This window comes from Camellia sinensis, chromosome 3, assembly GCF_055761805.1.
Source record: "Camellia sinensis isolate YWXY chromosome 3, ASM5576180v1, whole genome shotgun sequence".
Classification (NCBI taxonomy): domain Eukaryota; kingdom Viridiplantae; phylum Streptophyta; class Magnoliopsida; order Ericales; family Theaceae; genus Camellia; species Camellia sinensis.
Window position 1 is genome coordinate 218310736 of NC_138963.1, and position 9269 is coordinate 218320004.

The window sequence follows — 9269 nt, forward strand, 5'->3', positions numbered from 1 at the left end:
AAAATTCATTGATTTATATTAGAAGTGATAGGGGTGGTGAATATGATGCACCATTAAATAAATTTTGTGCACAACATGGCATTATTCACCAAACTACAGCCCCTTATTCTCCACAGCAAAATGGAATTGCTGAAAGGAAGAATAGAACCCTAAAAGAAATGATGAATGCCATGTTACTAAGTTCAGGTTTACCACAGAACTTGTGGGGGGAAGCAATATTGTCTGCTAATTATGTTCTTAATAGAATACCCCACAAGAAAACCAAAAGCATTCCTTATGAATTGTGGAAAGGTCGACCACCTTCCTACAAATACTTAAAAGTGTGGGGGTGTTTGGCAAAAGTTGAAGTACCTGTTCCTACAAAGACTAAAATTGGACCAAAAACAATAGACTGTGTGTTTATTGGTTATGCTCAGAATAGTAGTGCATATCGGTTTCTGACTTATAAATCAGAAATACCTGATATAAATGTGAACACTATTATAGAGTCCAGGAATGCTGTGTTTTTTGAACATGTCTTTCCTTACAAGAACATTTTAATGCATATTTAATTTGTTTATTTATGTACAAATCAAACATATTCTCTCCTTTTTCTCTATTTCTTTTATTCTGGTTGTTGTTTTGTACACAACAGAATTAAATCCTTTTAAATACGGTGAAGATTATCTAACAAATTGTGCTTAGGTGAAGTATTTTCCCAGTATACGAATAGTAATATTAACAAATTAAAAATATAGTAATAAATTATTTTATTTGAATTAGTTTTATATTATTCTGACAAAGGTCACTATTCTTTTTAGAAATATTTGGACCTTTTTTTTATACATTTGCGATACAATATTTTCTTTTAAATTCAAGAAAAGTAATTTTTACATTTAAAAGTACATCTTTTTAAATCATTTCACATAGGGTAAGAGTAATTTTAATTTTAATGCTCATATTTTGCTAACTATAGCATTAAAATATAGGACTTTTCTTAAGTGTGCAACTTACACCTTACACTTACGCCTTTCTGTTTGCTGTCCTATTTTATATTTACACCTTCCATTTACACCTTTTGTGTTAGTTGCATATGGTGTGCAACCTTAAGGGGTTGCACACCATAACAGTACCCTAAAATATAAACTTTTGACAATTTTATTTTAATGGTACAGGATATAGAGAAAACAAAATTAACTACAAAAAAATGTTTGTGAATCACATTATAAGAAGAGAGGAAAATTGAGAAAATTCTAGTCAAATCTTGTGTTAGATTTGGTACAAAATTTAACAAATTTATAATTTGAAAAGTAATTTGTCAACTTATTAGAATTGAATGGTGTTGGTGATAATTACAAATAAAATAATAAAAAATACAAATAATAAAAATTACAATAACTATTGTAAGGGCTGAGGCGCGGGAAATTCGTTCTCTTTGAGAAGATTCAAGCCTTTTGCGGTTAGGCAAAGCCTCACACCGGTGCAGCAGAAAAAACCTTGACTTGTCCCCCCAGGATATAACAGCCCGACTAAGTCGTATGGTTCACCAATACTGCACAATTGGTTGAACCCAAAACTTTATCACATATACCCTTTTTTATTTGCCTAATAATCTCACACAAAACATAAGAAAGCAACAAAAACTTCTTCTCACTTTCAAGATAAGAAGTTAGATCAATTTATAGAAGATGAAACTTAGTAGGCAAGTGTCTTGGAGGAGAAGAAACTTGGTGGATAAGTTTCTTGGAAGAGGAGAAGACTTGACTTGGAGAAGAAGACATGACTTGGAAGACTAGGAGAAAAAGACTTGACTTGGAGACTTGATGAGCAAGTTTCCTTGGAGGAAAAGAAAGGATTAACAAGTTATTTGGAGCCCAATCACATAATATAATCTATAATACATTATAATATTAAAATATCTGCTAACATTCTCCCACCTATTTTAATATTATAGGTAACAAAAACTGAGATTATTAAGCAAATAAGGATATTATACATCATGGTAGGTGTGCTCTGCATTGAACCTCCATTAGTGAAACAATAATGTCTACTTCAGAGCCAACAGTATGCTCAGCATTGAACTATGACTACTTAAGGGAAATAAATAATTATTGCACACACATAATATTCCAGGTGTTCACATAAGCTTTAAGAGCCAGCACATTACGGCCTTGTACGATCCCAGGATTCATGAGTATGTTTGAGAATTAGCCCAAATCTCATAGGTAGCGGCCCCACTACCACACTCACATAGGTGAATTTTATCAAGGGTGCTCCTGTAACTATGACACCACACTCAATAAGAGCTACAGAAATTCATTAAGAGTTTTTTAATAATTCAACCTCTACAACGTTACAGGATAAATGCACTTACATCATAAGGATAGGTAAAAAGTAATTTAGTGCATTTCTCACGGCCATCATATGATCGTTTTTCTCATTGAACCTAATTACAGGATCTCTGGTCCCTGGGTTGAGTATCCTCATATATGACTCATGCTATATTCAATGGGCTTCAACCCCATCCCCCTCGATGTATTCCAGACTCTATCTCTTACTAAGGCCTTAGTTAATGGATCTGCAAGATTATCACCAGATTTAATATAATCCATATTTATGATGCCATTATTCATATAAGATCTCACAGTACTGTGTTTTCTTCTGATAGGTCTGGATTTACCGTTATAATAACGATTATTAACTCGACCAATTGCTGTGGTGCTATCACAATGAATCAATATAGGTGGAACCGATTTTTCCCAATAAGAGATTTCATTTAACAAATCTCTCAACCAATTTGCTTCTTTACTAGCTGTAGCTAAAGCAATAAGCTCAGCCTCCATTGTTGAATTAGCAATAATGGTTTACTTTTTCGATTTTCAACTTATAGCACCACCTCCCAATGTAAACAAGTAACCAGTGGTTGATAATGAATCACCTGACAAGGTATTCCAATCGACATCACTGTAACCTTCAAGTACTGCAGGATACTTTTTATAAAACAAGCCATATTTTTATGGTATCAGATAAATATTTCATAATCCGCTTAATGGCTAGCTAATGATCACTGCCAGGCTTGCTAGTAAACCTGCCAACTGCATAGGCAATGTCAGGTCTAGTATAGTCAGTCGCATAACGCAAGCTACCAATCATATTAGCATATTCCTTTTGATTAATCACATCCTCATCATTTTCAATAGGAAATAAACGCACATGAGGATCGAAAGGAATAAGAACATGCTTGCACTTATAAAAATTATATTTTCTCAAAATTGATATGCAAATTAGAGCCAAATATAAGTAAATCATCCACATAGAGGCTAATAATGATATGTGAATTTTCTTCAGATTTATAGTAGATGCATTTATCACATTCGTTCATTTTATAGTCATTCTCAATCATGCAGGAATCAAATTTCTCATGCCACTATTTAGGGGCTTATTTTAAGCCATATAAGGATTTAACTAGCTTGCACACTTTGCTTTCTTGATCGGGTTCCACAAAACTCTCAGGTTGATCCATATAGATTTCTTCACTCCGGTCTCCATTTAAAAAAACTGTTTTAACATCCATTTGATGAATTTTTAAAGCATGAATTGCAGCCACTACAATTAATAATCTAATGGATGTAACTCTAATAATCGGAGAAAATGTATCAAAAAAGTCAAGATCGGCTTGTTGTTTAAAACATTTTGCAACAAACCTTGCTTTATATTTATCAATAGTTCCATCCGGTTTAAGTTTTTTTCTCAAAACCCATTTATAGCCAATAGTTTTACAACCTGGTGATAAATCTACTAATACCCAAGTTTTATTGGATAATAATGATTCCATCTCATCATTTACAACCTCGTTCTAAAAAACAGAGTTAAGAGATGCCAAAGTTTCTTGTAAAGTTAATGAAGTTTCCTCCACATGAAAAACATGATAATCAAGGCCAAAATCTTTTTCTAATCTGGCTCTTTTACTCTTTCTAGGTTCAAAAACTACAGTGTCTTGGTTTTGTAAAAGAGGAGTAGAGGAACTGGTTTCAGGTAAAATATTTTCTTGATAATTTTGACCCCCACCATTTTTAGATTTAAAAGGAAATTTTTCTTTATGAAAAATTGCATCACCTAATTCAAAAATTATTTTGTTTTCCATATCAAAAAATCTATAGGCTGTATTATTTGTCGCATATCCAAGAAAAGCACAAGTGGCAACTTTCACGCCTAATTTAAGTCTTTTAGGGTCCACAAGTCTAACAAAAGCTAGACAACCCCAAACCCTCAAATATCTCAAATTTGGCTTATACCCTTTCTACAACTCAAAAGGTGTAACTTTTGTTTTTTTATGTGGCACTCTATTCATAACATAACATGCAGTTAAAATTGCTTCTCCCTACAAATTTGAAGGAGCACCTGCTTCAATTAGCATAGCATTTGTTAAATCAGTTAAAGTTCTATTTTTCTTTTCTGCTACACCATTAGATGTAGGTGAATATGGTGGAGTAGTTTCATGGATTATTCCTAAAGACTGAGCAAACGAGTTGAATCCAAAAGATTCATACTCCCGGCCTCTATCACTTCTATATCTTTTAATCTTTTTACTTAATTGATTTTCAACTTCAAGAAAGAATTCTTTAAATTTTTCAAAAGCATCACTTTTATTTTTCAACAAGTATACATAAGTGTATTTTAAAAAATCATCAATAAAAGCGATAAAATATCTATTTCCACCACGTGTTAAAATTCCTTCAAATTCACATAAATCAGTGTGAACTAATTCTAACAATTCAATATTTCTCTCCACACTTTTATGAGGCCTTTTAGTTATCCTTGCTTGACTGCAAACTTCACATTTCTCAAACTTATTTGTTAGTCTGGGAATTAATCCTAAACTACTCATGACTCCCACATATCGGCTATTAATATGACACAAACGAGCATGCCAAAAGTTCATAGAAGACAACGTGTAAATAGAAACGTGTGCTTTCTTATTCTCAACATTTAATTCAAACATTTCATCACAGGCATACCCTTTCTCCACAAACATGCCTTTTTTGGTGATTACATATTGGTCAGATTCAATAGTCTACTTGAAACTAGCTTTGTTGAGCAAATAACTCGACTTCAAAGTTTTCCACATGGACGATATGTACAACATATCTTTTAAACAAGCACACGTCCAGAGGTAAAATCCATCTCAACATCCCCACACCCAAGCACCTTGGTTAAACTGGAGTCATCAAGCATAACAGTCCTCTCCTCATTAAAATGAGTAAAATCTTTGAACCAATCTTTATCATAGCAGACATGCCTATTGGCACCAGAGTCTGCCCACCACCTTTCTACAGATTGAACCATAAAAATATCTGTAATCATAGCCAAAAATGGTTCATCGGTGACATTAGCCTGTGGTCGAGACTGTTGTTTCTAAAATTTGTAAGTTCGAGCAATATGCCCACTTTTGCCACACACAAAACATGTCACATTTGTCAGATTTGTGAATGGGGTTCTTGGTTCCATTTCTTTTGCCTCGGGTAATTTTTATTTTGCGGCCTTCTAGTATTTTTCCAATTTTCTTAACTCGCTTCAAGTGACTATTTTTATGAAATCGACCTTTAGATAAAGTATTTTCAAAAGTTAAATTTACCTTTGCAATGGAATGCTCGTGTTATAAGCGCATCTTGTCCTCGTGCTTCCTCCTCCACCTGAATCCGTGTGATTAGAGTCTCCAAGGACGTCTCTTTTTGCTTGTGACGCATTGACTTCTAGAACTCCCTCCAAGATGATGGTAGTTTGTCAACAATACATGCTACAACAAGATTGTCTCCAATTTTGATGCCTTCGGATCTAACTTTAGCCACTAGCATCTGAAAATCTTAAACTTGCTCCACCACTGATTTTTCATCTATCATTTGATTGCGGAAAAAATGGCTTGCAGCATATTTTTTAGCGTCTGCCTCTTCAGTGTAATATTTATTCTGCAAGGCTTTCCAAATTTTCTTGGCAATGGTGTAAGTAGTATCATAATAATCATAAAATTGATCTGAAAGACAATTCAAAAGATAATATCGGCATTTATACTTATCTGTGTTGTATTTCTAAATTTTTTCAAGATGAGCAACATGCTCTTCGTCGGTCATCTCTTCAGTGGAGACTTTGTTCAGATTATTCTCGGTCAGGATATAGGCCACCTTGAGGAGACTGAGGTAGAAAAGCACCTTGCCTTTCCATCTCTTGAAATGGGCTCCTTTGAACCGGAAGGCCTTGTTGAGATCACTAGTATTCTTGTTGGGCTTCTCCAGTACTGGCTCCATGAATTTTTGCTATTTGAATCTCCTTAAAATTGTTGGTGATAATTACAAATAAAACACTGAAAAATACAACTAATAAAAATTACAATAACTATTGTAAAGGCTAAGGCGCGAGAAATTCGCTCTCTTTAAGGAGATTCAAGCCCTCTACGGTTAGGTAAAGCCTCACACCGGTGCAGTAGAAAAACCTTGACTTGTCCCTCCAGGATATAACAGATCGACTAAGTCGTATGGTTCACCAATACTACACAATTGGTTGAACCCAAAGCTTTATCACACACATCCTTTTTTATTTGCCTAATAATCTCACACAAAACATAATAATACAACAAAAACTTCTTCTCACTTCCAAGATAAGAGGTTAGATCAATTTATAGAAGATGAAACTTGGTAGACAAGTGTCTTGGAGGAGAAGAAACTTAGTGGATAAGTTTCTTGGAGGAGGAGAAGACTTGACTTGGAGAAGAAGACATGACTTGGAAGACTTGGAGAAGAAGACTTGACTTGGAGACTTGGTGGGCAAGTTTTCTTGGAGGAAAAGAAAGGATTAACAAGTTATTTGGAGCCCAGTCACATAATATAATCTATAACACATTATACTATTAAAATATCTGCTAACAAATGGCAATGAGTTTGACCATCCATTGGAATTGCTATCAGGGAAAGCTGAGGAAAGGGTTGTGAAAACAAAGAACAAATAACAAAAAAGAAAAAAGACAATCATGTTCACATAAATTCAATCCATCTATTGTCAAACAAATAACAAAAAAGAAAGAAAAAAAAAACGAAGGAACAATATAAAGATAGTGGCCATAGATAGACGTAAAATTTAATTTCAGAGGTTGATTGTATTTAATTGAGAAATTTGTATACTAAGATTTACAATATTTAAAAAAAAGTTGGAAAGTCATGTATTAAATTTTCAAACAAAGGGTGAACTTTTATAATTTTAAAATAGTCTATACTAATACTATAATAAGAACAATTTTCTAGTAAACTGTTATAATAGTTTCTATTTACAGTAACTCTGTCTAAAAAATTCCTCTTCAATTTTAAAAAGGTTGTTAAAAAATGAAATTGTCAAACTTTGCGTCAAGTTTAACAACACTATTCATGCCAACACAACTCATCCAACCAAGAATTTTGATCAAATGTCATTTGAGAAAATGGACATGAAAATGTGATAAGAAACAAAATTTGACTTATTAACTTAAAAAAAAGAAGAAGAAGAAGAAAAATCCATAATAATTTTACTAATAAATCAGTATCAAAACAAGGCAAAGTAGAAGCTGTGTATTGGGCATGGTTGGCCTCATTTGGAGGTGGGATATTTTAATAATTTTTAATTTTTTATAAAAAAAATGTACAAAAAATAAAAAATAATATGATAATTTATAATGACTTTCGAATTTTTTTACCTAAAATATTGAAGACCTGAGAATGTTTGAATATGAAATGAAGGGAAAAGTTGGCATGAGGAGCAAAGCACAAAAGTTCGATAAACAAAAAAAAAAACAAAACAAAGCACAGTTATGGGTTACAATGCTCTTCAGCTACCAAGAAGTTATTTGGTAGTTCTAGGACACAATGACATAGTGTCCCGCTCACTTTTCATATTTCTAAAATGTATATGCTCACTTTTCATATTTCTAAGACGTATACGCATGTAAGTTTCGAGAAGGCATTTGTAAGCAAAAAAAAATTCAAAAATTATAAATTGTTATGTATTACAAAAGTTTACAAAATATCACACAATTATTAGCAATTTAAATCTTGCCGCGTGTCTAATTTGTCTCAAATCAATATTATATGATGGCCAAATTAAACATTACTACGTGTTAAAATGATGCAGTAAGTCATTTGTTAATCAAATAAAATATGGTGTAGCAAATAAGTTTTTGGCAAAACTAAATTAAGTCACTTGTCACATTTGTTGGAAAATTTTGTTCTATAAGGCTTATTTTGGGCCAATTTTGAGCCCAAAATTGAGTTGGCCCCAAACGTCTTTTGGGGTAGGTCCGAAGAGGTAATGTGTTCCTTACCGCATGGCAAGTCACTCGATGAAGACGGTTCGTCAAAACCATTTATGAGTGAATGGGAACTTGACATCGTTTTTGGGTTCGTAGAATGGACATTTAAAAAATTAAATGTGGGTTTCCTAGAAATGAGTTGTCCCGCATTAAAACTTTAAGAGAGCTTTTGTGAGTATATAAGCTCTTAGTGTACTTACTTGGGTTGGGTCTCAAGGGGCACCCCAAGTTTGTAGAAGGGAGGAGTTATAGACAAATGAAACATTGGCTCAAACCACCACACACGCACGCCGCCGCTCAGCCGAGCCGAGCCATGCCATGCCCTGCCCCAAACTATATCCATTTTCCAGCAATTCAACAGGTTCAAACTGTCCAACAAATTGGGATAAACCACCAAACAGTTTGCAAATCTGTCAAGCACCGGTTCAATTCAATTTTACACCTATTCGGGCAGAACATTCTTCCTATAAATACCTGCATTGTTTCAGCAGTTTGGACATTTGAAAAAATTCTTTTTTGCTGTCCAATCTTTGCTTTGTTGCACATATTCTTCATATATTTTTTAGGAAAAAATTTAGAGAGTATAGAACACAGGTTCTAGTTTGCCGTACAAATTTGTTTGGAGTGCTACTACAAATTTGTGAAGATCATTATATCTTGAGAGATAGGCGTCATTAGTCCGTAAGCACCGTAGCGGAGCGAATCTGTCTTAAGGACAGCGTGTCACATACTCGACTTGATCTTTTAAATATTTATTTGGTTCAATAAAATAAATTCGGTACGTTGTGACGACCAGGTTTTTTCCTCTTTTTTCATTTCTTTTCTTCACTCCTTCCTTTGCTCCGCCCTCCTTTTTGTCTTCATTGGTTTTGACTCATTCGGATATGGTTCTCAAAATGTAGTTTTTGTCTTTGTCTTGTTTTGGGTTTTGAATATCTCTTGATTCGGAGGGTGCGTGCCC